The following is an 18,992-nucleotide window of genomic DNA, read 5'->3' on the forward strand; positions in this document are numbered from 1 at the left end:
CAGATTCTCTGTTATGGGACCTCTCTCCTCTGCCTGGGTGCCGGGGCCTAAATATCTGACAATGGACTGTTACAGTGGTGGGTGACGTGAAGCATGATTCTCTGCTATGACATGAAGACTGATTCTCTGCTGACATTAAGCCAGATTCTCTGTTAAGGGACCTCTCTCCAATTGATATTGGTTAATTTTTATTTATTTTATTTTTATTTTTATTCATTTCTCTATCCACATTTGTTTGCAGGGGATTTACCTACATGTTGCTGCCTTTTGCAGCCCTCTTGCTCTTTCCTGGGCTGTTTTACAGCCTTTTTAGTGCCGAAAGTTCGGGTCCCCATTGACTTCAATGGGGTTCGGGTTCGGGACGAAGTTCGGGTCGGGTTCGGATCCCGAACCCGAACATTTCAGGGAAGTTCGGCCGAACTTCTCGAACCCGAACATCCAGGTGTTCGCTCAACTCTAGTCTTCAGTGAAAAACACATTGCATCCGGAAGCAGGTGCAGATGCAATGTGCTTTTCACTGATGGTTGCTAAGAGATGTTGTTTGTAAAACTTCAGTTTTTTATCATGTGCGTGAAAAATGTGTCAAAGAGCAATGTACACGCACAGAAAAAAGAGACAAAATGAACGCAATGGTAGACAAAACTGACTGAACTTTCTTGCAAAATGGTGCGAGCTTCACTGAACGCACCCTGAAAGCATCCGGACCTAATCCATATCGTTCGTGTTAAAGAGAACTAAATCTATTTGCTTGTTGCCAAAATAAGGGGATATCTCACAAAAAGTATTACTGCATTATACATGTAGTAAAAAATAAAAAATAAATTATATATATATATATATATATATATATATACAGTGGATATAAAAAGTCTACACACCCCTGTTATAATGTCAGGTTTCTGTGATGTAAAAAAATGAGCCAATGATAACTAATTTCAGAACTTTTTCCACCTTTAATGTGACCAATAAACTGTACAACTTAATTGAAAAACAAACTGAAATCTTTTAGGTAGAGGGAAGAAAAAATAGAAATATAAAATAATATAAATGCATAAGTGTGCACACCCTTAAACTAATACTTTGTTGAAGCCCCTTTTGATTTTATTACAGCACTCAGTCTTTTGGGGTATGAGTCTATCAGCATGGCACATTTTGACTTGGCAAGATTTGCCCACTCTTCTTTGCAAAAACAGTCCAAATCTGTCAGATTGCGAGGGCATCTCCTGTGCACAGCCCTCTTCAGATCACCCCACAGATTTTAAATCGGATTCAGTTCTGGGCTCTGGCTGGGCCATTCCAAAACTTTAATCTTCTTCTGGTGAAGCCATTCCTTTGTTGATTTGGATGTATGCTTTGGGTCTTTGTCATGCTAAAAGATGAAGTTCATCTTCATGTTCAGCTTTCTAGCAGAAGCCTGAAGGTTTTGTACCAATATTGACTGGTATTTGGAACTGTTCATAATTCCCTCTACCTTAATTAAGTCCCTAGTTCCAGCTGAAGAAAAACAGCCCAAAGCATGATGCTGCCACCACCATGCTTCACTGTGGGTATGGTGTTCTTTTGGTGATGTGTTGTTTTTGCGCCAAACATATCTTTTTGGAATCATTGCCAAAAAGTTCAACCTTAGTTTTATCAGACCATAACACCTTTTCCCACATGATTTTGGGAGACTTCAGATGTGTTTTTCCAAAATGCAGCCTGGCTTGGATGTTTTTCTTTGTAAGAAAAAGCTTTTGTCTTGCCACTCTAACCCATAGCCCAGACATATGAAGAATACGGGAGATTGTTGTCACATGTACCACACAGCCCGTACTTGCCAGATATTCCTGCAGCTCCTTTAATGTTGCTGTAGGCCTCTTGGTAGCCTCCCAGACCAGTTTTCTTCTCGTCTTTTCATCCATTTTGTAGGGACATCCAGTTCTTGGTAATGTCACTGTTGTGCCATATTTTCTCCACTTGATGATGACTGTCTTCACTGTGTTCCATGGTATATCTAATGCTTTGGAAATTCTTTTGTACCCTTCTCCTGACTGATACCTTTTAACAATGAGATCCCTCTGATGCTTTGGAAGCTCTCTGTGGATCATGGCTTTTGCTGTGAGATGCGACTAAGAAAATTTCAGGAAAGACCAACTAGAGCAGCTGAACTTTATTTGGAGTTTATCAGAGCCACTTAAAATGATGGCAGGTGTATGCTGACTCCTATTTAACATGATTTTGAATATGATTGCTTAATTCTGAACACAGCTACATCCCCAGTTATAAGATGGGTGTCCACACTTATGCAACCACATTATTTTAGTTTTTTTTTTTTTTCTTCCCTCCACCTAGAAGATTTCAAGTTTGTTTTTCAATTGAGTGGTACAGTTTATAGGTCACATTAAAGGTAGAAAAAGTTCTGAAATTATTTATCTTTGTCTCATTTTTTTACAGCACAAAAACCTGACATTTTAACAGGGGTGTGTAGACTCTCTATATATATATATATATATATATATATTCATGTACAAATTCCTCCCTGAGCCCAAGCGAGTGGAGGATGGGAGTGGTAATAGCTCTGGCAATAACAGTTGAACACACAGATCCCAGTGGCATTTCTCACACCGATGTTCACTTGAGGCATGCAAGCACATCCTTTCTTCCCTCAGGGCACACCCTGATGTTGGGACTCCTGCCTTGTAGTGGTTAGGGTGCTCTTGATGTTAAGCATTTTAGCAAGGTGCAAGGCAGGCGTGTGGAAAATGTGTCAGTAACTAGGCCAGGTATAGTGAGTAAATACGTCTCTCTTTACTGAAGTGCAGAATAGCAGTAGTAGTACATCTGACAGTATCAAGGAACAATTCACGGAGCAGTTCTTTTTCGAAAGCAATGTATGGATAATTCTCCTGGCTTAGGCCTAGTTCTGAGAAGCTTGTACAACATAAGTCCTCTCTCTTGCTCAGCTAAGCACATGACACCACTTACTAACCAGTTGGTGGACCTGGGTTAATCCTGACTTATCCATACAATGCTTTTGGGTGTATAAATACAGCAAATCAGAAAACATTTTGCGTTCTTGCCATGCAGTTCCTCTGCAGAACAAGATGCATGTATTCAAACAGAACAGAGCTGGCTCTTTTCTCTTGAATTTTTCTCCTGCAAGAGAACGGTAAAGGGAATCTGTCACCACCTAGTTCCCTTGCTGACTGTTTTCATAGAAACATAGCTGTGGTTCACCTAATTAAAGTACAGTTTTTTTATTTTGATAATCCGAGGCTATGCATAACAATTTCTCAACTCAGGTACATTTGGGCATTTTGCTTAAATGTTACCAAACATTTCACAAAGAACTCTAGTGAATTAGAGTCTGTTCTTTTGGTACATAGCTTGAACATTACGTAACATCTCCGGTATAGGTGTTTAACCAGAGAAGAGTTGTGCAACAGCACAATTTGGATATGGGAATTTGAAAAACAAAGAAGCCATTGTATACTGAGAGTCTCTGACGAAGGCTCTATGGGGCCAACAACACACACATACAAACATGGCCAGTCTTGTACCCCAATCTATCATGGCATTTTCTCCTTATTGGTCAGCATTGAGGGGTGGGCAGAATCCACGTCCTTTGAGGTGTCATAAGGCAACTTCTTTTCGGCTTGATCAGTAGCTTCAGCAGATGACATTGGCTTTCCGTTGGCTACTATAAAGATAGCTCTGGCAGATGAGGTAGACAGTGGCGGATTAAAATAGGGACGTTCCAGTCGGCAGCCCCGGGCCCAGCATCGCTGGGGAGCCCGAATGCCCACATACTGCAGCGGGGCACGGGAGCGCATAGTTCTCTGCCATGCCGCTGATCACCACCATAGATTTCAGGCCTAGTAGACCTGAGGCCTATGCGGCAGTGAAATCCCAGTGCAGGCAGGCGTGATGACGTGTGCGTGCCTGCCTCAACCCGCCTACCTCTGCGAGCAAGCGCCTGGCCCTGGACATAGGTGAGTATTTAGCTTTTAAATTTTTTTCCATTTTTTTTTTTTTCATGTGCCTACTTTGGGGGACATGTGGGGTTGAGGCTTCTGTATGGGGGCAAATTATTATGGGAAGACTACTATGTGGAGGCAAATTACTATGTGAGGCAGTGTGGGGGAAACTACTGTGTTAGGGCAGTGTGGGGAAAATTACTATGTGGGGGGAAATTACTATATTGGGCAGTGTGGGGGCAAATTGCTATGTGGGGGCAGTGTGGAGGAAACTACTGTTTGGTGGAAACTGCAGTGTGGGTAAATTACTGGGTGGGGGCAGTGTGGGGGAAATTACTACGTGGGGGATCTGTAAAGAAATAATCAAGGCAACTGGACTTACTGTAGATTTCTTGAAAACGTTTCACTCGTTCTTCCAACGAGCTTTCTCAATTCTGAAAGAAATTCACTCAGAATTGAGAAAGCTCGTTGGAAGAACGAGTGAAACGTTTTCAAGAAATCTACAGTAAGTCCAGTTTCCTTGACTTATTCTTTACAGATATACCATGACCTGGATAAATGAGAACCTTCACAGACATATGTGGGGGGAGTGTGGGGTAAATTACAGTGTGGGGGGAAATTACTATGTGGGGGCAGTGTGGGGGGAAAGTACTATGTGGGGCAGTGTGGGGGAAAGTACTATGTGGGGCAGTGTAGGGGAAACTACTATGTGGGGGCAGTGTGGGGGAAATTACTATTTGGTGGAAATTGCTGTGTGATGGAAACTGTGTTGGGGCGGTGTGGGGGAAATTACTATGTGTGGGCAAATTACTATATGGGGCAGTGTGGGGGAAATTACTGTGTGTGGGCAGTTTGGGGGAAATTACTGTGTGGGGGCAAACTACTATGGGGTGATTACTATGTGGGGGCAGTGTGGGGGAAATTACTATATGGAGGAGTTGCTTTTGGGGAAGCACTGAAGGGGCAATTATATTATTTTTGGGGACACTATACAGGGATTATTGCCCAAAGCCAGTGGCGTACCGTCAATATAGGCAGACCACGCACTGGCTATGGGGCCCGTGAGGTTAGGGGGCCAGGCTGCATGGCTCCGCCCCCTTTCCGCCCCCGACCTCTATGACAGGGAGCGGCACCTGAGGGGTTAACTGCCACTGATCGCAGCCCCCTATTATAGAGGTCGGGTGCTGGCTATTTCATTCCGGCACCCGCCTCCTGTATTTGTATTAACATTGAGTGCTCCCCCCCCCCAGTATAATAAACATTTTGTGCACCCCCCCCCCCCCCCCAGTATAATAAACATTGGTGGCGCAGTGGGAAGTGCCAATGAGGGTTAAAAAAATAAATAAAAAATTAACTCACCTCCTCCAGTTGATCGCGTAGCTGCCGGTCTCCTGTTCTAGCTTCAGGACCTGTGGTGACATCACTGAGCTAATCACATGGTCCATTACCATGGTGATGGATCATATGATGTACCATGTGATGACCACAGTGATGTCACCACAGGTCCTTTGACAGGTCCTGACGATAGAACAGGAGACCGGCAGCTGCGCGATCAATTGGAGGAGGTGAGTTAATTTTCATTTATTTTTTTAACCCTCATTGGCACTTCCCACTGCGCCACCAATGTTTATTATACTGGGGGGGGCGCTCTCAATGTTTATTATACTGGGGGGGCGCTCTCAATGTATATTATACTGGGGGGGCGCTCTCAATGTTTGCTATACTGGGGGGGGCGCTCTCAATGTTTATTATACTGGGGGGGCGCTCTCAATGTATATTATACTGGGGGGGCGCTCTCAATGTATATTATACTGGGGGGGCGCTCTCAATGTTTATTATACTGGGGGGGCGCTCTCAATGCTTATTATACTGGGGGGGCGCACTCAATGTTTATTATACTGGGGGGGCGCTCTCAATGTATATTATACGGGGGGGGCGCTCTTAATGTTTGATATACTGGGGGGGGGGGGGCGCTCTCAATGTTTATTATACTGGGGGGGCGCTCTCAATGTATATTATACTGGGGGGGCGCACTCAATGTTTATTATACTGGGGGGGGCGCTCTCAATGTTTATTATACTGGGGGGGCGCACTCAATGTTTATTATACTGGGGGGGGCGCACTCAATGTTTATTATACTGGGGGGGTGCTCTCAATGTTTATTATACCGGGGGGGGGGCACTCTCAATGTTTATTATACTGGGGGGGGGGGCGCACTCAATGTTTATTATACTTGGGGGGCGCACTCAATGTTTGTTATACTGGGGGGGCGCACTCAATGTTTGTTATACTGGGGGGGCGCACTCAATGTTTATTATACTGGGGGCGCACTCAATGTTTATTATACTGGGGGGGCGCACTCAATGTTTATTATACTGGGGGGCGCACTCAATGTTTATTATACTGGGGGGGGCGCTCTCAATGTATATTATACTGGGGGGGCGCTCTCAATGTATATTATACTGGGGGGGGCGCTCTCAATGTTTATTATACTGGGGGGGCGCTCTCAATGTTTATTATACTGGGGGGGCACTCTCAATGTTTATTATACTGGGGGGGCGCACTCAATGTTTATTATACTGGGGGGGCGCTCTCAATGTATATTATACTGGGGGGGCGCTCTCAATGTTTATTATACTGGGGGGGCGCACTCAATGTTTATTATACTGGGGGGCGCACTCAATGTTTATTATACTAGGGGGCGCACTCAATGTTTATTATACTGGGGGGGCGCACTCAATGTTTATTATACTGGGGGGCACACTCAATGTTTATTATACTGGGGGGGTGCACTCAATGTTTATTATACTGGGGGGGCGCACTCAATGTTTATTATACTGGGGGGGTGCACTCAATGTTTATTATACTGGGGGGCACACTCAATGTTTATTATACTGGGGGGGTGCACTCAATGTTTATTATACTGGGGGGGCGCACTCAATGTTTATTATACTGGGGTGTATATAATGTTTATTATATTGACCTTCTACTAAGCATTCTGTATTCAGAATGCTATTATTTTCCCTTATAACCATGTTATAAGGGAAAATAATACAGTGAATAGACTTTCATCTTAGCAACCATGCGTGAAAATCGCACCGCATCCACACTTGCTTGCGGATACAATGCGATTTTCACGGAGCCCCATTAACTTCTATGGGGCCTGCGTTGCATGAAAACGCACAACATAGAGCATGTTGCGATTTTCACGCAGCGCACAAGTGATGTGTGAAAATCACCGCTCATCTGCACAGCCCCATAGAAGTGAATGGGTCCGGATTCAGTGCGGGTGCAATGCGTTCACCTCACGCATTGCACCCGCGCAGAAATCTCACCCATGTGAAAGGGGCCTAAGGGTGAATAGGACAAGGGTTCCAGCCCCTAAGGGGGCTAATAGTAAGTGAAAATAAAACACAAACACTAAGGCTACTTTCACACTTGCGGTAGTGTGATGCGGCGGGCAGTTCCGTTGTCAGAACTGCCTGCCAGATCCGTCGATCTTGATGTGACTGAAAGCATTTATGAGATGCATCCGGATGCGGATCCATCTCACAAATGCATTGCAAGAATGAATCCATGTCTCCGCTTGTCATGCAGACAGACGGATCCGTCTTGTATCTTTTTACACATTTTTACCGGCATGCGCAGACCGGAAGGACGGATCCTGCATTCCGGTATTTTGAATGCCGGATCTGGCACTAATACGTTCCTATGGGGAAAAATGCCGGATCCGGCATTCAGGCAAGTCTTCCGTTTTTTTCGCCGGAGATAAAACCGTAGCATGCTGCGGTTTTATCTTTTGCCTGATCAGTCAAAAACGACTGAACTGAAGACATCCTGATGCATCCTGGACGGATTACTCCATTCAGAATGCATGGGGATATGCCTGATCAGTTCTTTTCCGGTATAGAGCCCCTGTGACGGAACTCTATGCCGGAAAAGAAAAACGCTAGTGTGAAAGTACTCTAAAATATTAAGTTTAAATCCCCCCTTTCCCAATTTTACATATAAAAAATATATACAATAAACATATTACATAGCGCTGCGTCCGAAAAGTCCAAACTATTAAATTATTAAAAAATATCTCCTATGCGGTGAGCATTCGCCATTTTTTAGTCACCTTGTCACCCCAAAAAATAGGATAGGACTGTTCTATTATGGGCCGAACGTTTCATAAAATGCGAAATGCACGTGGCTTTTTTGCTTGGTATTGAGTATCGCAATACTTTTTTATGGTGATGAAAGCGAATCAAAATTTTGGTATTGAAACAACCCTACGCCGATCTGATCGGTGTAGCGTTGTCACGATACCAAAATTTTCATTCAGTTTTGATTTGGCGACTAAAGATGTAATTTGGCTCCTACATTTTTCAGTTCAGGAGCCAATGGCTACTAGATATTTTTTTTAGTCTGGAGCCCTGCTATCAGAGGCTGGCGCAGGCGGCGTGATGACGTCATCGCGCCGCCTGAGCCCTGAGCCGTACACAGCGCGGGACACAGGCCAGAAGAGGCCTGCATCGCATCGCTGCCAAGGAGGTAAGTGTTTTTTTCCTTTTTTTTTATTTTTTCTGTACAATACTGATGGCTAGTGGCACATGATAGGAGAGGCCCTATGGCTAGTGGCACATGATAGGGGGGGGCCGCCTATGGCTAGTGGCACATGATAGGGGGGCCCTATGGCTACTGGCACATGATAGGGGGGCCCTATGGCTACTGGCACATGATAGAGGGGCCCTATGGCTACTGGCACATGATAGGGGGGGCGCCTATGGCTACTGGCACATGTTGATGGGGGGCTTAGGCTACTGGCACATGATTAAGGGGCATCTATGAGGGCACATTTCACTGGCAAATTATTGGGGGACATCTATGGGGGCACTTCTTACTGGCACATTATTGGTGGCACTATAGGGGCATCTACTGAGGCCACAAAGAACGGTTATTTTATATGGGGGCTCTGTATAGGGGCATTTTATACTGGGACACATTGTGTTGGGTACTATGGGGAAGGGGGGAGAGGACTACTACGGGGCACTGAGAAGGGGTATTTTATGCTTACAAATTATGGGGGACACTGAGGGCATCTACTGGCGCACTATATATCGGGCATTTTATACTGGTACATTATGGGGGCACTAGGGGGAAGAGGAGCACTATGGGGGCATTTACTGGGGTCACTATATAGGGGTATTTTATACTGGCACATTATGGAGGCACTATGGGGACATTAGCTCAACTGGGGACATTACAGGGGGGTATTTTTTGCACTGACACATTATAAGGAGAATTATTTCTACTGGGGGAGGGCATTATGGTGGGCTTTATTACTCCCCCATGGTATGAGCCCCCTAGTAGCAGCACCAGCCTCTCCCTGCTCTGCTATCCCTCTGCCCCTTCTCCAAATACTTATTATGAAATCTTTCTCATTAGGATAAAACACATCATCAGGTCCGCTGAGCCCCCGGCCAAGTGTGGAAGTGGCGTCCGAGATCCCCAAGGGCCAAGCCAAGTAATTGTAAGTTTTCATATGAAATATGTTTGTTATACACATATAGCCTACACTGTCAGGTGTCACCCAGGGGGGGTGACACCATTTTCTACCGCACCGGGTGACACCAGCCCTAGCAACGCCACTGCATTAGAACCCTAAACGGATCTCACAAACGGAAAGCTAAAACACGAGTGTGAAAGTAGACTTAAACTGACTGGATTATTATTAATTTTTTTCCCAGAACGGCTTCTGCTCTTTCTCTTGCCTTCTCACAGCTGTTTGCATTAGCTAATCTTAAGGCCCCTTTACATGGGCACACAGAGTGCACGGAAGGCCCCGCCCCCTCCGTCTACTCTGCACAGAAAGTTATTTAGAGAATCATAGTTTATATGCGGCAGGCAGCAGCATGTGTGTTATTCCCTCCCCCTGATGATGTGGGCTGCGGGCTTGCTGCATTTCACACTGGCCAATCAGCATTTCGCAGCACAAAGATCCTGCTGCTGATTGGCCAGTGTGTATAACTGGCAGGTGCCGCCCATTCAAGTACACAGAGAGGCGCTGCGTGCATCGGGCGTAGCATCCTCTCTGCACTTACGTCATCAGCCAACACCCCCGGGCCAAAACTGAAGGACCACAGCTAGTGACTACTTCCCCAGCAGCTGTGGAACAGCAAGGGGCGGGCCAGAGCGGCGGCAATCGGAGAGAGGCTGGGAGGAGCGATGGCAACTGCACAGAAGAGCAGCAGGTAAAGGCTGAGGCAGGGGCTGCTGGGAGTGAAATGTGGGGCAGGAGGGGGACGGAGCCTAGCAGCGGACAGTATTCTGGCCATGTAGGCTGTGCTGTACAACATCTGTATACACTGACCCTGCACCCTGTATACACAGTGCAGTGTCAGTGTATACAGTTATGTGGGGTACAGCACTGTGTATACGGGGTGCAGGGTCAGTGTATTCAGTATAAACAGGGTGCAGTGTCAGTGTATATAGTTTTATGGGGCACATGTTGTACCCCATATACATGGACCCTGTACCCCGTATACACTGCTGTACCCAATATACCTGTATACATGGACCCTGCACCCTGTATACAGTGCTGTACCCCATATACCTGTATACACTGCTGTACCCCATATACCTGTATACATGGACCCTGCACCCCGTATACACTGCTGTACCCCATATACCTGTATACATGGACCCTGCACCCCGTATACACTGCTGTACACCATATACCTTTATACATGGACCCTGAACCCCGTATACACTGCTGTACCCTATATACGTGGACCCTGCACCCTGTGTACCCCACTTTAAAGGGATAGTCCGGTTGTTTGAAGTTATCCCCTATCCACTGAAAAAAAAAAGGCGCGGTAGTTGGTGGGATGGGCAAAAGCTGGTAGTGGGCGGGGCTGGGGGCCCTATTCAGACTCTTGCTATGGGGCCCAATGATTTCTATCTACGCCCCTGCGTCCCATGTAAAGAGACCTTAACCCACTCCTTATAGGGAGGTTGTAATCAGCCCCACATAGCAAATCAGTCTCTAAGGCCCATTAACCCTTTTGCAGGAAACATACAATACTATAATTCTCACACCTTTAAACCCTTTTACCCTACAGCAGTGCCCCCCCCCCCCTCCTGTTTATTTCTCTGGTCCACTTTCTCCTGCATTAAGACGTGGACTACCATGCTCAATTACTTCCCTGCTCCCTTTCCCTCCCCTCAGTGCCGACATAGTGATCTCATAGTGCAGCAGGTGACGCGGACAAGACATCTTTCATTTATTCATCCCTACTTTTAAATCCATTGAAAATGTATAGCTATAGCTCTCTCTATTTGAGGGACTATTTTCTATCCAGGTGAGGAAGGGGTTAACAACAGAGGCTAACAGCTACATGCACTACTTTTTTGCTGTGCGGAAGCATGGAGAGAAACCCCATGGAAGCACCCCACAGTGCACCCCATAGTTCCGCACAGGACTTTCCGGATTGTGGACCCATTCAAGTGAATGGATCCTAGTCCGTGATGCAGTGCAAAAATGGCTGGGGCCCATATATTGCAGACCTGCTGTTTGCGGGCCGCAATACGGGCCTGGCTGGGACATGGTCGTGGGCATGAACCCTTATATATTCAGCATTTGGTCAGTAATTTTCATCAGTCTTTGGAAGCCAAAAACAGGAGTGGAAGCTGCAGAGAAAAAGTATAGTGGTAAGATTTGTGCCTCTTCTGTGTTTTGTAGCCACTGATGAAAAGTACTGACCAAATACTGACCGTGGGAAAATGACATTAGGATGCTATTTCATGTTCACAGCCAAGTAATGGGCACCGTAAATGACCGTTCTGGGCATGTGCTTGCCATGGTTTTGTGTTGCAAGTACAGGTGTAGCTTGGAAATTAGCAGTAATGTGGGGTGGTACCCTTGCCTTGGACACACGTGTAATAACATCTACCCAGCATCTAATTAGTTCATTCATTAATAAAACACTAACATAATCTCTGAGTAGTAATTTAATCTGCCTGGTGCTACTGCTGCTTTATTAATTTTATTCCACTAATAAGATGAGATTAGGCAAGCCCAAGGACGAAGATGCTGCACCATTATCGAATTGCTGCATTCATCACAATTTGACCTATCCCACCTATCCCAACTCGAAGTTCATCTGGGTACAGCCGGCCCCACCTCTTGGATTGTGGTTTATGGAAGAAATGAATAGACATTCCTGACGTCCTCTGCACAGAATAGAACAAAACACTTTGGGTTGTGTGTCAGAAATGCTTTCATTCCTATCACTGCTGAGATCCAAGCCAAGGATAGCTATTCTGTTCAGTGGGCAGATATTTATGACTTCGGCAATGACTGGGAAGTGGACTTGTTTGTTTGTCTTCTTTGCCATCCACTTTATTCCTGCCTCTGGAATGGTTCAAATGCCATTGGGATGATGTGTTACACAATACATAGAGAATCCTTTATCTCACAAGCAGGAGTTAAAAATGATTGTTTCACACAAGGATAAAAAGGATTTCTGGCAGGGTTTTATTTTCAAATTGTTATCACGTCTCCAAGCTAAATGTGTCAGTAAAATGTGAAAAATATTGTGTGGAGGAAGAAAGCCCCATACAGGCCGGATAATGATAGATAAGAGATGAATAATGAGGCTTGTTAGAACTTTAGGTAGTCCTATGTTGTACAGATCATTCCCAGGACTGGAGAGTCTATATAATAAAATATAATATATAATAAAATATAATATATATAATAAATGCTGTATTATGGTATACTATAATAAAAGGGACCTCATGGGGCTAAAGTGTAAAAATAAATGTCAAGATACACAAGGCATAAGAATGAGTCAAAGGAACTCCCTCCTGGTTTATATTATCAACTGGTAGGCGTCGAATGAGGCTGTTAAAAGCCACTGTAGGTATTACGCCTAGATAATAATACCTGTGTAATAAGGCACGTGATGGAACATGCATGGCAGATTGTGCAAGGGCACAGGAGGCAAATGATCATAGGCCTCCACCACAAATTTCCCAGAAAGGAATAAACAAGATGCAAAGTCAACAATACAAACATTTTAGGGTGGATTCACATTGAGTTCTTTGGAGGAGGCTTTTCAACCAAAAGAAGAAGTAGTGTATAATGGCATGGCCACACATCGGACGCCATCTCGATGCATGAGTCACAGATCCCTTGAAAAAGGTCAATCAATTGGCCAAAACGTTGGGACAAACTATACGACTTTAATCCATATGCTCCAATCCGGATCTACTATACGCTAGATATATGATATGATGTAATACCTTTACTAATTAAAAAGCATCAATTGAATCTGGTGTGCCACGAATTTTCTATTTTGACACATTCAGGTTTCCTGATGCAGTTTTGGAAGCTTTATTGAATTCACTGCTGATTTTGGCTTCTAAAACTGCATCAAGAAGCCTGACCATGTATGTGGCCGTAGTCTTAGTCCTTCCTTTATATTTCTGATTCACTTTGTATCCACTCCTGGCTTTGTCTGAAAACCTGCAAGAAAATCTCCTCCAAAAAAAATAAAAGTGTGAACCTACCCTTAGGATGATAATAGGTATAGAGATCATTATGCAACTTTAATTACTAAGGGTTCCGACTCAAAACACAGTTTTCTTTGCAAGTAGCTCAGAGTCATGCGATTGGTCCTACACACTGACCGACAGCCTGCCCTGTCTGCTTAGTCATCTAGAGTTAGCTGTCAGTCCCTGATAGGACACATGACTCCTAAGCCTAGAAAGAGCAGGGATTAATAAATTACAAGTTAAACTGAATCTTTTCACATAAAACTATGGGAGAGATTTATCAAAGACTGGCCGGTCTTTAAAATCTCCTTTGGTGCTGGACGATGTGCCTAATTTATGACAATGCGCAGGCCTCCTCCTTATATATTAGGTGCCTCATCCTGCAGGCTGTGCGCCAGAACGAAATCTATGGGAGCCCTAAAGCTTCCATACATTTCTGTCTTCATTTAGCGCAAATATAAAAAAAAATGCTTTGGGCCTACTGGCCCTGCCCACTACGCGGGGACACCATTGACAAAGAAATTAGTCACAAGTGGGGTTTAAAAAGTTTCAAACAGTGTTTGCACCCTTTTACTCTACTAAAGTGGTCAGGAAGATGATAGACCTACCCCGTATATCAGTCTGCTCAGCTCCTCCTGCTCTATAACATGATGGCTGCAGATTGCACTGCATTTTCATGGTGACAGGTTCACTTTAAGAGTGGTTACTTTCCTATCAGGAGCTCTAGGTGGGTGGATTCATAGCTGGCCATTATGGTTGATACAGTAGTGATTTCAACCTTGGAATACACTTAACGCAATGTAATAGTACAGAAGATCAGAAGATCTTTACTCCCACACTTGATTATTTTATTTCACTTGTCTCTTTGTGCCAAGGAATATAGCTGTACATTTTTTGGTCACTTTTAGACATCTTTCTAAGACCCTGAAACATAGGGTGGAGTCACAACTGCATAGGCTTAATAAATTAAATCATATCTAATTAATGTCAAGCTCCTCTGGCACCCTTTCAATAGCTTCCATTCAGTGGCTCGGAGTTTAACTTCTGCTCTTATTAGCCAAATGCACACTGCCGCTCAGATTCTTGTGACACCAATTATTTCTGGGTAAATCCATGCGAAGTGAACACTGGATGCTGAATCCACACCAGAGACAAGATGGAAAGACTTAGGAGTGAGAACAATGAGAGGCACGGCTTCTGCTGGCAGGAGGCTAATAAGCAGATGACAATTTCAGAGTATTTGGTCAAGGAGAATCTCTTTAGGCCATGTTAGGACCTCCGTGTCCTGCCAGGGATTCACACAATGATAGAGGTTGTTTGTGCCCTGGAGACAAAAAGTCCATTCCCTGGAGATGTTCACAATGACATAATGATCATCAATACTGTCTTTTATATGTGACAAGAAAATGCTTCCTGTGAGCAGCACCAAGGTGTCGCTGTGAACAAAGCACTGAAACTCTAGGAAATCTCTAGTATATGTAACACATTTCATATGTTTCTCTGTAACACATGGTGGCATTGGTTGCCTATAGCCCTGATGGCCCAGTCCGCAGATCATCTTACACATTGGTGTGATTCAATGTCTATGAGATTCATTGTCGTTGTATGCAAGACAACAGGCAATTGACTATGAAGAAAATCAGGATGTGATGCTTCAGACATCACACGCCAAGGATTTCATAATGTAGTCCTAACCTGGTTGATCAACCTAGAGGCATGTTTAATAAAAAAAATAGGGATCAACACTGAGATCACCCTCAAATAACAAAAGTGAAAAGCCACAGCTTCACGGACAATCAGTGAGAACAATAGATGTATGGATGGGTCTTCTACACCAACACTGCTGATCAACATGCAGCAAGAGAAGCACATGGGCTCTTTCACTCTCACCATGGACCACAGAAGTATTATGACCCTCCTGATTTAACATACTATTAGCATACATTTATGCAGTTGTGAACAATTTTGTTACGAATATGTCACTTGAACAAATTTGTCTTACGGCTACTCCTAAAGGTGTTCTTTTCTCCCATCGAGCACATCTCGGACATCATTGGTTGACAATTGCAAGAGGAGGTGCCAGCAGTGGATCTTGATGATTTGTGTGCAGTGCATTCAGCGTGGTAGAATATTCCTCAGACAACCATTAATAACCTCATTGATAGCATGCCAAGGCATGTAAGTGATCATACTCGATATGGAAAAAATCAAGATATTTTGAATATTTTGTTTCCATTTTTTATCATTTGCATATCATTCCATCACTTTTCCATTTTAGTGTTGCAATTTCATTGTTGAAGAGAGTATATTGCAAAGTTTCTTATGGTCGCCTGTACTATTGATTTATGCAAAGTTGTGTGAACAGTCAATGGCCATTAAGTGAAATACACCTAGTGGCAGCTGGTGTAAATTAACATAAATTTAACTTAAACATTGCTGTAGACCAAGTAACCTCTTTCATGGCAGGCCTAGTGGCAGAAACCTCTTTCAACAGGATAATGTGTCCCTGCCACCTTCAAATGTTCAGGGATGGTTTAAGAAATATGAATAAGGCCTTTGCACACAAATGTATTTTCATTCAGTTTCTGTTCCGTCTTTTTTGCGGACCATATACGGAACCATTCATTTCAATAGGTCCGCAAAAAAAAACGGAAGGTACTCCGTGTGCATTCTGTTTTCATATTTCCGTATATCCGTTCCGCTAAAAGATAGAACTTGTCCTATTCTTGTCCGCATTACGGACAAGGATAGTATTGTTCTTTGAAGGGGCAGATGTTCCGTTCCACAAAATATGGAATGCACACGGATGTCATCTGTATTTTTTGCGGATCCATTTTTTGTGGACCGCAAAATACATACGGTCGTGTGCAAGAGGCCTAAGAGTTCAAGGTGATGACTTGGCCTTCAAATTCCCCAGATTTCAGTCTAATCCATGGAGGCCTTACAGGACTTAAAGAGGTTATCACATGATTAGGCTACATGCACACGACCGTGACGTTTTTTGTGGTCCAAAAACCGCGGATCCGCAAAAATGTAAATGTCATAGATGGTGGCAGCGTGTTGAGGTGCATGAGAGGCTGTGTCAGGGTGTGATCAAGGCTCAATCTGAGGCCTGTGTGTAGGGGCGCGAGAGATTGAGTGCGTGAAATAGATCGACCCTTGGCAGTCGCACCCGGGTCACGTGACAGGACGGTTCCCGTACGTGACACATGCAATTACAAACGTTTTCAGATTCAGGTGCTACTTTGAAAAATGAAAAATATTTTCATGGAACAACCCCTTTGAAGGATCTACTGCTTATGTTGATGCCGTGATACCACACCTTCAGAGGTCCTCGCTTCAATTTGTCAGAGCTGTCTTGTCAGTAGGAGGGAACGCACTTTTATGGTTGAGGCTACATAGAGAGAGCCATTAGTTCATTACAATGCATCTATTTTCAGCCATCTCATTTGTGATACCAGGAATGGGGTCAGTGCAGTTTGGCCTCACATGGAGTAGCGTTCTGCTTACTCAGCTGATGTCAGTGCCTTCAACATGACGTGAACTTTACTGCCCTTCAAACTCTTGCATTTGGCAGCCATTTGCCTTCAAGTTGTTGTAGCTGTCATTAATGCACACACATTTCACTGAAATATATATGAAATACACATATATTAGTCATGATTGGCTTTTTTAATGTGTTTCCTTAGTAGTTTTGAATTTTAATTGTTTGTACAAACCCTGGAGAAGTATTATTACATCTTTATAGTATACAGTGTAATTCATAGTGTAACACTGTGCTCCAAATATTTGCTTCTCCTTCTTCCATTTCTGCAAAGGAGCTCTAAGACTGTACTAAAATGGGAAAAAAATGTTCCCAAGATAACCTCCTGCAAGGCTTATAATTAAGAGCCTGGTGTTAATGGCCTGCTACAAATGCACAGAGCTGTTACACAAACCTGTTTTATTATTTTACAACAATGTTGAATTTTCATTCCCTCCCAGTAGTAGCAGAGCATTGTATAATTTTAGGATATTATGCCACCAGGAAACCTAAAGCTCACATTTTGATCCTATCCTGTTAGCCAATAAATCCCACAAACTAAAACACTCAGGGTGTTGCCTCATGTTCAGGTTTTTTATGGGGTTTTTGAAGCCCATCAAAAAAAAATCAGGAGTGAATTATAAAAGTAGAGAAAGAATTAAGGACAAACGCTGCTACTCCTTTTTCAGCATTAAAACTGTATCAAAACTCCTGCATGCTTAAAGGGCATCTGTCAGCAGATTTGTACCTATGAAACTGGCTGACCTGTTACATGTGAACTTGGCAGCTGAAGGCATCTGTGTTGGTTCCATGTTCATATGTGTCCACATTGATGAGAAAAATGAAGTTTTAATATATTCAAATGAACCTCTAGGAGCAACTGGGGTGTTGCCATTGTACCTAGAGGCTCAGCCCTCTGCAACTGCTGCGCCCCCTGCACTTTGATTGACAGGACCAGGAAGTGAACACTTGATCATGCCTGACCCTGATTTCTCCCAAAGTGGAGAGAGCACGGCAGTTGCAGAAAGAGCTGTGCCTCTAGGAGTAACGGCAACACCATTTGCATATATTAAAATGTAATATTGCCCTATAGACTCAGGCAGGGTCCGATAACCAGCACCCCCGGTAATAAGCTGTTTGAGGAGTTTCCTGTTAATTAAACTGCCCATTGTCTCGAAAGTGCAATGTAATGCCGAGTACAGTACTTGCTCCATTCACTTAACTGGAGCGAATACTCTGCATTACACTACACTGCCGCTCCACAGGAGGCAACACGTAGTGTAATGACCAGGTCATCAATATACAGTACAGACCAAAAATTTGGACACACCTTCTCATTCAAAGAGTTTTCGTTATTTTCATGACTATGAAAATTGTAGATTCACACTGAAGGCATCAAAACTATGAATTAACATATGTGGAATTATATGCATAACAAAAAAGTGTGAAACAACTGAAAATATGTCATATTCTAGGTTCTTCAAAGTAGCCACCTTTTGCTTTGATTACTGCTTTGCACACTCTTGGCATTCTCTTGATGAGCTTCAAGAGGTAGTCACCTGAAATGGTTTTCACTTCACAGGTGTGCCCTGTCAGGTTTAATAAGTGTGATTTCTTGCCTTATAAATGTGGTTGGGACCATCAGTTGCGTTGTGGAGAAGTCAGGTGGATACACAGCTGATAGTCCTACTGAATAGACTGTTAGAATTTATATTATGGCAAGAAAAAAGCAGCCTAAGTAAAGAAAAACGAGTGGCCATCATTACTTTAAGAAATTAAGGTCAGTCAGTCCGAAAAATTGGGAAAACTTTGAAAGTGTCCCCAAGTGCAGTCACAAAAACCATCAAGCGCTACAAAGAAACTGGCTCACATGCAGACCACCCCAGGAAAGGAAGACCAAAAGTCACCTCTGCTGTGGAGGATGAGTTCATCCAAGTCACCAGCCTCAGAAATCGCAGGTTAACAGCAGC

Source organism: Bufo gargarizans, chromosome 1, assembly GCF_014858855.1.
Source record: "Bufo gargarizans isolate SCDJY-AF-19 chromosome 1, ASM1485885v1, whole genome shotgun sequence".
Classification (NCBI taxonomy): Eukaryota; Metazoa; Chordata; class Amphibia; order Anura; family Bufonidae; genus Bufo; species Bufo gargarizans.